Raw genomic sequence first — 11,463 nt, forward strand, 5'->3', positions numbered from 1 at the left:
TGAACCCAAGGCTGTGGTCTGAGAACACAAGTATATAAACTAAGCCCAGCCATGATGGTCTTTGATCTAAGAGCAACAGCTAACTGACCATCCTTTTTTAAATAACTTGCTGGCTTTATCAATAAAATAAACAAGTGGTGGGACTGCCCAGCGCTCAGTGCAGCTGTTTGGGCCAGTAGCAGCAGCTGGAGAACAGCTGTGGCAGCTGGCTGATGGGCAGACTGAGGCAACTCGGTGAAGAAAGAGGAAACCTAAGAGAGCAAAGAAAGACACCCATTCAAGAAAAGAAACGGAATGGCTTCTACAGGGAGCCAGCCTGATATAGACAATATTTTTGGATTCTTCAGTGATGGAGGGCCCCCCACCAAAAAACCCAGACAGCTGCTCCCAAGTTTAATGTCCAAGAAACCCCAGGAACTTGTGCTTGTGATTGGAATAGGCGTCAGTGCTGCAGTTGCACCTCAAGTTCCAGCTCTGAAATCATGGAAGGGATGAATTTAGACCCTGCTAGATGCTACCATTGATTTTGATCTCCTTGAAGATGAAGAGAGTGAAAAGTTTCAGAAGTGTCTCCATGAAGACAAGAACCTCATCCATATTGCCCATGATCTCACCCAGAAACTGTCTCCTCGTACCAGCCATGTCCATTCTACATTTTTCAAGGACTGTTTATATAAAGTATCTGATGACTTGGAGTCAAAGATGGAAGATTCAGGAAAACAATTGCTTCAGTCAGTCCTCCACCTGATGGAGAATGGAGACTTGGTATTAACCACAAACTTTGATAATCTCCTAGAACTATATGCTGCAGACCAAGGAAAAGAACTTAAGTCCCTTGACCTTACTGATGAGAAAAATATAAAGAATAAAAAAATAGTAAAGTGCTACTCTTTAGGGCAAAGGATTGCTTCTTGTTGATAATTGATAAATACCCCCATTTCCTTAATAATGTATGCCACATTGGTACTTCTGCAGAAATGAAGAGATAGCATCTGGATACCTCACTCTACATTATCTGAATATTACAATAAATCTTTTTGAATTGTAAAAAAAATAAAATAAAATAAAAAAATTACCTAGAAACTATGTCTCTCAAATCTTTTTAATTGTCACAATGTCAACTGGTCCCATCACTTCCTGGCAAACAGAGGGAGAAGAAATGGAAGAAGAGTCAGATTTTATATTTTGGGGATCAAAGATCACTATAGACCATGACTGCAGCCATGAAATTGAAAGATGCTTGCTCCTTGGGAGGAAAGCTATGGCAAATTTGGACAGCATATTAAAAAGCAGAGACATCACCTTGCCAACAAAGATCTGTATAGTCAAAGATATGATTTTTCCAGTACCAATGTACAGCTGGATTGGAGAGTTGGATTATAAGAAAAGCTAAGCACCACAAAATCAATTCTTTTAAATTGTGGTTCTGGAGAAGACTTTTGAGAGTCCTTTGGACAGCAAGAAGATCAAATCAGTCAATACTTTAAGAAATTAATTCAGGATTCATTTGAAGATCAAATAATAAAGCTCAAGCTTAAATACTTTGTTTGGCCACATATTGAGAAGACTCGATGGAAAAGACCCTGAAGTTGGGAAGGATCAAAGACAAAAGGAGAAGAGGGGAAGAGAAGATAAGGTAGCTATACAGTGTCATGGAAGCAACAAGCATGAGCTTGGACAGACTTTGTGAGACACCAGAGAAGACCTGGCGTCCATGGGATCATGAAGAGTTAGACATGACTGAGTAATTGAAAGCAATAATGACAAATTGCAATGGCCTGCTGGTGGGCTGGCCTGCCTCAATGATTTTCATACTCCAATCCATCCTTTATCCAGACACCAAAGTGTTTTTCCTAAAGCACAGTTCTGACCATGTCACTCTTCTACTCAATAAACTCCAGTGACCAAATTATCAGTATCAAAAATGAAAAGACTGAATATGCCACTAATGAAGAGGAAATTAAAGCAATTTTAGGAGTTATTTTGTCCAACTATATGCCAGTAAAACTGACAATCTAAGTGAAACAGATGAATATTTACAAAATATAAACTGCCCAGGTTAACAGAAGAGGAAACTTAAATAACTGTATTTAGAAAAAGAAATTAAGCAAGCCATCAATGAATTTCCTAAAAAAAAAATCCTCACGATCAGATAGATTTACAAGTGAATTTTATTAAACATTAAAGAAACAATTAATCTCAATGCTAAATAAACTATTTGAAAAATAGGTAGAGAAGGAATCTTATCAAGTTCTTTTTATAACACAAATATAGTTTTGATATATGAACCAGGGAGAGTAAAAACAGAGAAAAAAACTATAGACTAATTTCCTCAATGAATATTAATGCAAAATTTTAAAATAAAAATATTACAGCAATATATCACAAAGATAATATACTGAGTTGGTGAGATTTCTGCTAGCAATGAACAACTGGTTCAATATTAGGAGAGCTATCAGCATAACTGACTATATCAATAACAAAAACAACAAATGATTATATTAACAGATGCAGAAAAAGCCTTTGACAAAATACAACACCCATCCTATTAAAAAAAATACCTTACAGAAGGCATAAGAACCAATGGAGCCTTTCTTAGAATGATAAGTAGTATATGTCTAAAACCAAGAACAAGCTTTATCTGTAGTACGGATAAACTTGAAGTCTTCCCAGTAAGATCAGGAGTGAAGCAAGGATGTCCATTGTCACCACTATTTTTCAATATTGTGCTAAAAATGCTAGTTATAGCAATAAGACAAGAAAAATAAATTGAAGGAATAAAAATAGGCAATAAGGAAACAAAACAAAACTCTTTGCAGGTGATATATTCCCTAGGGAATCAACAACAAAACTGGTGGAAGCAATTAACTTCAGTAAAGTTGCAAGGTATAAAATTAACTCAAATAAATCATCAGCATTTCTATATACTACCAACAAAACCCGGCAAGAAGACATAGAAAGAGAAATTCCATTTAAAATAACTGCAGACAATATAAAATACTTGAGAGTCTATCTGCCAAGACAAACCAAAGGATTATATGAACACAACTATAAAACACTTTTCACACAAATATAGATCTAAACAATTGGAGAAATGTTAATTGTTCATAGGTAGGCTAAACTAATATAATAAAAATGATGATTCTCCTTAAGCTAATTTACTTATTTACTTATCAGTGCCATACCAATGAAACTACCAAAGAATTATTTTATAGGACTAGAAAAAATAGTAACGAAATTCATCTGAAAGAATAAAAAGTCAAGAATATTAAGGGAATATATGGGGGGGGGAGGAATGTGAAGGAAGAAAGGAAGCCTAGCAGTTCCAGATTTCCAACCATATTACAAAGTGGTAATCATCTAAACAGTCTGATCTTGGCTAAGAAATAGAGCGATGTGTCAGTGGAATACATTAGGTACACAATACACCACAGTAAATGACCACAGTAATCTAGTGTCAGATAAACCCGAAGAGCCACGTTTTTAGGGTAAGAACTCAAAGCTGACAAAAATTGCTGGGAAAATTGGAAAGTACTTTAGAAGAAACAGGGCAACATCTCACATTGTATACCAAGATAAGGTTAAAATGGAAATATTTAGATACCTCCTACAGAAAGCTTTCCCTACCCATCATTTCTAGTGCCTTTCATCTCTTACTTACTTATTATTTATCCTGTATACATATTGCTCTGTATATATTTGTTGCATGTTGTCCCCCCTTAAGCTTCTTTAGGGCATGGACTATCTTTTGCCTTTTTTTGTATCCTTACTCCTTAGCACACAGCCTGGCAACAGTAGGCTTGCCCTTAATAAATGTTTACTGATTGACTGATCCAGATAGACAGAACTCAACATTTGTAGGCTGATGAAATCCCCAAGTGGGGTAATTAGTTGGTAAGCATTTATTAAATGCCTACTAAGCTCCACATACTATGCTAAGAACTGGGAATAGGAAGAAAAGCAAGAAAGAGTCCCTACTCTTAAAAAATTCAGAGTGTAATGGGGAAATACAGCATAAAACAACTATATACTGGATAAATTTGAAATAATCAACAGACAGAAGGCACCAGCATTAGGGGAGATCAAGGAATTTTCTTCCAGAAGGTAGGATTTTAGCTGGGATTAAAAGAAGTCAGAAAATCCAGAGGGAGAAATGAGGAGAGAGGAAATGTCTAACAGGCATCCAAGTCAGCCATTGAAAATGCTCATAGTCTTGTTCAAAGAACAGCAAGGAGACTAGTGTTAAGGAATTGTATAGGTATAGTACATGACAGCATATAAGGCATAATCCTGGTAAAGAAGGAGAAATCAAGGTTTTGAAGGACTTTGAATGCCAAACATGATTTTATATTTTGTTCTAAAAGTGATAGGGAGCCAGATAAATTTACTAATTTCGGGAGTGGGGGTGAGGGTGTGAGTGACATGGTCGGACCTATAATTTAGGAAGATCATTTTGACAGTTAAGTGAAGGATGGACTGGAGTTGTAGGAGACTTGGGGCAAGGAGATCAACATGCAGGTTACTGAAAATGTACTGGCATGAAGTCTTAAAGACTTCTATCAGGGTGGTGGCTGTGTCTGAGGAAGGAAGGAAACAAGTATTTATTAAAAGCCTACTTTGTACCAGACACTGTGCTAAGCACCTTACAAATATTATCTCATTTGATCTTCATAACAACCCTACCAGGTAGGTGCTTTTATTATCCTCATTTTAGAGTTAAGTAAATTGAGGCAGATAGAGGTTATGTGACTTGCCAAGGTCACACAGTAGTCTAAGGCTAGATTTGAATTCAGGTCTTCCTGGCTCTCAGTCTAGCATTCCATCCACTGTTCCACTTAGCTGCTTCTAGAGAGAAAGAGATATTATATAAATAACATCAATAGATCTTGGCAACAGATGTGATATGGTAACTGAGAGAAAGTGAGGAGTAAAGGGTGACATCTAGGATGAGCCTGGTTGGCTGAAAAGATGATGGAACCCTCAACAGTAATAAGTGAGGAAGAGGGGAAGATTTGGGAGGAAAAATAGTGAGTTCAGTAGTAGCACATTGAAATTAAATTGTCTACATGACATCCAGTGTGAGCGTTCCAATATACAGTTGCAGATGTGAGCCTACAGGTCAACAGAAAGGTTAGGGATGGCAAATAGATCTGAAAATCATCAAGCATAGAGATGATGATTGAATACATGGTAGATAATGAGATCATTAAGTGAAATAGCATAGAGGGAGAAGAGAAGAAGGTCAAGGACACACACACACACATACACACACACACACACACACACACCATTAGTAGGCATAACCTGGATGAAAATTCAGCAAAGGATACCAAAGAGTGGTCAGAAACGTAGGAAGAGATCCAGGAGATAGTAGTTCCACAAAAACCTAGAGAAAGAGTATCAAAGAGAGAAATTAGAGAAACATGGAAGAAAATAGGTTTCAGATGTATTGATGGAGAATAGTCCAAAATAAGAGACAGAAAATAAAAAGGGCCACCTCTTCATGTAAGACAAGGGAGGTGATAGTAGAGAAGAATTCTGATGTGAGATGAAAAGGAGAAGAGAAAGGAAAGTAAATAGTCTCAATGAGGCAAGGTTCTCAGCCAACAGCATGGAGGAAGGTTTGTGTGAGGCTTGAAGAGGGATGAAAAGGTTTAGAATATCTGTTATAGCGAAAAAGGGAATCAATCACAGTGGTGTAAAAGGAGTGACTTATTGTAGTGAAGGCCTAGTTGAAATTACATAAAATTAATTTGTACTGAACACAGACACAACAGTTTCATTACTTTCTCCAGCTCTGTTCAACAGAATTCAATGATAATCTTTGGGGGAGACACATAGATTACACAAGAATTAAAACAGGTAGAGGATTCTGGGAAGATGGTGAAGTAGGTCAGAAAATTCCAAGCTTTCCAGATTTTCCCCACAAACAAGTCAAAACAGTGCCTCAGGGAGAACATAAAGTGGTAAAAATTAAAAAGAATTGGGGCAGAACAATGGTCCTCCTAGGACAATTGGAGGAGATCCAAAGAAAAATCCCAGGACTGAGGTTTGGTCCCTGTGAAGTGTAAACACTTCCAGACTAGTTCCCTTGAAACAGCAAGTGGAACCCTGGAGCTAGCTGTGTTAGGAGGTAGCCTCAGCTCCAGACACAGAAATTTTCATCTCCTTAACAGTGTGGGGAGTCAGGCATTTGAGCAGGGGAAGATTGAGAGAATCTCTGCTGATAAAGGGTGGCCAGGTCTAGTTGTGCTGGTAAGATGCCTCCCTGGGCAAAAAGGAAGCAACCAGCACATGCTCGGTGAGTGCAGAAGCAGTAGGGCAGGGACACCACTGGCTGTGAGTACTTATTGGAGGGTGGAGTTCTTGGTTTCAGTTCCAAGCCAGAAAGGGGAACTGAAGGAAGATCTGAGGCCAGAGGCACCATCCCTCATACCCCAAAACTAGAAATGAGTACAATAATAAGCTGCTATCAATAAAAAAAAAATGAGAAGACAAAGAAGAAATAACTAAACCATTGAAAGTTACTATGACAATAGAGAAGACTGGGGTTTGTATTCAGAGGAAAAAACTGAAGCAAAAAATGCCTCTCCTACCCCCAAAAAGTAATGCCAGATGGTCACAAAAGAATTCACAGAAGAACTTTAAAAGGACTTCAAAAATTAAATGAAAGAGATTGAGGAATTAAAAAAAAAATAAGAACAATCTAAGAAAAACAAGAAGATTAGGAAAAGAAAGTCAAACAATGGGAAAAGGAGATATAGAATCTTAAAGAAGAAAATGAGAACTAAGCAAGGGGAAACCAGTGAAATTATGAGAAACCAAGAAATAATAAAATAGAATATGAAGAACAAAAAAATAGAAGGGAATGTGAAACATCTTATAAGAAAAACAACTGATCTGGAGAATAGATCCAGAAGTTAAAACATAAGAATAATCACACTACCTGAATACTAAAGATAAAAAAGAATCCTGATATAATAATATAAAAAAAATTAAAGAAAAATTGTCCTGAAGCATTAGAACAAGAGGGGAAAGTAGAAACAGAAAAAAAATCTACTGATAGCCACCTAAACAGAGATCCTATGAGGAAAACCTACAGGAACATCATAGTCAAATTCTGAAACCCCCAGCTCAAGGACAATATGTTATAAGTAACAAGGAAAAAAAAAATTAAGTATGGCAGAGCCACAATATGAATCACACAAGATCTAGCAGTGATGACACTGAAAGACCACAGGTCTTGGAAGACTATACATCAAAGAGCAAAAGAATTGGGGTCGTGGCCAAAAATATCATACCCAGCAAAGTTAAGCATAATCCTGAATTAGAAAAAAGATGGATATTCAATGAATTGTCAGACCTTCAGGATTTTTTTTTTAAAAAACATGAACTTAACAGAAAATTTAACACACAAGATTCAATAGAAATATAAGGTATACATCAAAGACTAATTACAAGGGACTCAATAAGGACAAACTTTATTTTTTATATGAGAAATGTGAAATGTATGTCTAAGATTATTTTTACTAAATGTGTTGTTTGAAAGAAAGATTGAGGTAGACCTGAATATGATGTGATTTTAAAAAGTAAAACCATTTAGGAAAAGGTAAAAAGAGTAATAATCTTATATAAATGAGATGAGAGAGGAAGAATTGACAGAGAGGAATTAGATGGGAGAAGAGGGCTAGTAGTTCTGGAACCCTACTCTCATCAGGAATGGGTTAAAGAGGGAACAATACATTTATGTCTAGAAAGGTATAAAAGTCTTCTATGTTAAAAAAGAAATAAAAAGCTAAGGGGATAGGGAGTGGGGAGAGGAGGGAATAGGATAAGGTGAGGTAATAGGATAAGAAGGGTGTTTAGATTAAGCAGAATGGGATAAAGAGGGAATAACATATATATATATATATATATATATATATATATAGAAGGCTATACAAGTCTTCTGAATTCAGATAAAAACAAGAGGGTAAGGGGAAAAGGTAGGGATAGAGGGATCTTTGGGGGGTAGGTTAAGTAAGAGAAGGGCAAGGTAATGGGTAGAAGTGAAGGAGTCAGGAGGGATAGGAAGTAAGAGACACACAGAAACATAAAATAAAGGTAAGGAGTAGAATTTATTAGGGAAAAAAAAGCAGGGGGTAGTAATCATGATCCCAGACAAAGTTAAAGCTAAAATAGATTTAATCAAAAAAGAAAAATAGGGAGACTACACCATATGTCAGCCATATTAATCACTACTGTTTTAGACCATTTAAAATAACTAGACAGTATAAGGTCAGAATGTTGCTGTGGTGTAGGAAATGATGAATTGGCGGACTAAGAAAAATATGGAAAGATTTGGACTTATGAAGATGCTATACACCTTCATAGAAACAGAACAAGCAAGTATAGTATGGTTTTACATAGATGCATATGAATGTATATGTCTATATATGAGCATGATTATATATATCTAGGTATGCTTATGTAAGTGTATGTGTATGTATATGTTTGTGTATATATGTATATATGTATATGTATGCAGTATATATTATGTATATGTGTATATATGTATGTGTGTGTATGTATATGTATATAAATATATATGTATGTATATATGTACCAGGCTTAATTGTAGCCTTCTGGGGGGGGAAGGGGGGGAAAGAACAAAGTAAAAAATGCACAGCAGAGAACAGAGGAAAACTTAACATGGAAACAAAGAAAAGATGGACAGCTCTGAACACAATGTGTAGTATTTATTATATAAGCTTTCTTGAAATAGAAATTTCTTACAGTATATTTTGAATCCTCTATTACATTCTGCTAACACATGGTAATGCTTTTGTTTCTTTTCTTATTTTGTATTTAAATTTCAGGATTTAAATTTATGTTTCTTTTTCTTCTCATTGTGTAATTAAGTTTTAGTATTTATTTAATATAAATTGATAAAATTTAAAAAGAAAGACTTAAAACAGACTGGCTTTATTCTATTGCCTTAAATAAATAATTTAGTGATTTCATTTTTTTCCTCCTCTATAAAAATTCATTCTATCAAGATGGAAGAAAAGGAATTGCAATGTTTTTAAAAGTGTTTTCATTTACTCAAAATAAAATTTCTATATAAATTTCAGGTACTGAGAGCACAGTATCTTGAACTTTAAGTAGAGTTTAAAATTCAAAGTTTTATTTTAAACTTATCTGCCTGTATCCCCACTTTCCCAGTGAAAGAAGGGACACAACTTTAAAAAATGGGAAAAGGAGCAAGTACCACCTTAATGGGGCAGCCAGGCGGTACAGAGGATAGAATGCTAGCCGTAGAATCAGGAAGACTCATGTTCCTAAGTTCAAAGCCAGCCTCAGACACTACTAGCTGTGTGACCCTGGGAATGTCACTTAACCCTGTTTACCTCAGTTTCTTCACCTGTAAATTGAGCTGGAGAAGAAATGGAAAACCCCTCTGCTATCTTTGTCAGGAAAACCCAAAATGGTGTCACAAAGAGTCAGATATGACTGAAATGAATGCGCAATACCACTACCTCATTAATGACATGAAGTATAAATGTAGTTTATAGAAGGAAATCAATCACTGGGCAGGTTAATCATGAATGTTCTTTTACTTTCAAAGTACCTTTCTCCTTTGGCACTTACCTTTCATCTGGAGACTGAATATTAGCTCTTTTTATAAGGCAATAGAATGAAGACTTTCAACAGGCCTTTGGCAATGACAGAGAGGTAGACAAAGTGGTAAAAGGAAGGAGTTTCTGGCTGTTGTCACTGTTAGAAAAAGTGAGTTCTTCCTTCTGTAGTAACAGAATCTAAGTAATTTGGAAGGGACCTCAGTGACCCATAAGGTTTTCTGGAAAGTTTCTTTGTTTGTTTGGTTTTGTTTTTACATTTCCCCTAGGTTGGTTTCTACAAGATATGTGTCTGCCTTTAATACTTACTTTGATTTTTGTCATCTTTTTCATTCCAATTCCTCCTATAACAGAATTCAGAAACTATGGCAATATATTTTGTAAAAATCATTTTAAAATATAAATGACTACTTTTATATCTACTCTGCAGCTCAGTGTAATAAGATATGGGCTAGAGTAAAGAGATCACAAAATACGTGGTTGGAAAGCAATGAGCAATGGACTATGTAAATGCTTGCATTTCTAAAAATCTCAGCAAATATCATGAGGCTTCTTGCTGCATCTACTGTGGTGTAGAAAATGGCTGAACAGAAGTCTGCCGCAGAGCAAAACAATGAAGCATGAACATCATATACCCACTTCAAAAAATTGTAACAAGCTGACATCTAGTGGAATTCAAAACTCAAAACAACTCATTCTGCAGCATTTAGCTCATTCCTTATCAGTGGCACCTCTTTGTCCTACTGAATATAGTCTACATTTTATAGATGTTGTTATTGTTTTGCTACAAGGAAAAAATGTGAATTCAAAGACAACTGGATGGTCTCCAGTCATTGCCACACTTCCCATACATATGAAGAATGTCTATTCATTTGTAGCTGTGGCTGCTATTTGAGATAGTTATTCCCTTCTGGGCTTTGGAGGTACTACTACTATGTAGATAGAGCCTCCAAGCACTACTTTAACCTAAGTTGTTTATTTTTCAATCCTTATTCTCTCTGCTATTTGCTTCTAAAAGAGTTCATCTCTTTAAAAATGTTTTGTAATAATATATGAAAATGATTCATGGAACACCATAATTTTAGAAGTATCTAAAATTATCCCAAAGGCATCAGAAAGGTAGAAGGTAGCTATGAGTAGGCTGCCACAGACTACCAACAGTGACAATTCGCTGAGATATTGTGCTTACGTGTTCACAGTTGTCTCACATATGTTATTTATATTTTTTATTTTTGTTGAATTAATTGGCTGAATCCTCAATACCTGAATCCAGGTATGAGTGGAAAAGGAAATGGTCCAGTCACACAGCAAAAGTGATCAATAATAAAATGATCAAATGCTACACTGATATATAATATAAAGAATCAAAGGGAAGGGTGGAGCCAAGATGGCAAGGAGAAGCAGTTTTCCAGCTCAATTCTCTCAACATTCCCCTCCAAAGAACTTTAAAATAATGCCCCAAATCACTTTTTGGAGTGGTGTAGCCAACAAAAAGCTTTAGATGACACATTTTTTTCAGTCTAAGACAACTTAGGAGATTGACAGCAGAGGTCTGTGACACTGGGTTGGGGGATGGCCTGAAGCACTGCGCCACACAGCACCAGTGGCAGGTTTTGGAGGCAGAAGCAATGGCAGAAACAGTTTCAGGAGTTCTCAGCCCAGTGAGGGTAAGGGGCTCAGAAAGAGATTATACGGGACCCTTTAGGAACACTGGGAGCAGCTAGTCCTAACTGGCAACTCTATTACCCATATGCAGTTCTGGGTGGCACTTCTGGGATGGAGAGGTGTACTTGTGGTCAGTCACAAGACAGCAAAGCCCTGCTTGCAGACTCAGGGCAGAAAGGAG

At 36.4% G+C, this 11,463-nt stretch overlaps 1 pseudogene; it reads left to right on the forward strand.

Moving 5' to 3' along the window:
• The first annotated feature begins 294 nt into the window (after positions 1-294).
• LOC110216033 (protein FAM118B pseudogene) lies at positions 295-918 on the forward strand (annotated as a pseudogene).
• Positions 919-11,463: the final 10,545 nt, after the last annotated feature.

This window comes from Phascolarctos cinereus, unplaced genomic scaffold, assembly GCF_003287225.1.
Source record: "Phascolarctos cinereus isolate Bilbo 61053 unplaced genomic scaffold, phaCin_HiC Scaffold_9;HRSCAF=440, whole genome shotgun sequence".
Classification (NCBI taxonomy): Eukaryota; Metazoa; Chordata; class Mammalia; order Diprotodontia; family Phascolarctidae; genus Phascolarctos; species Phascolarctos cinereus.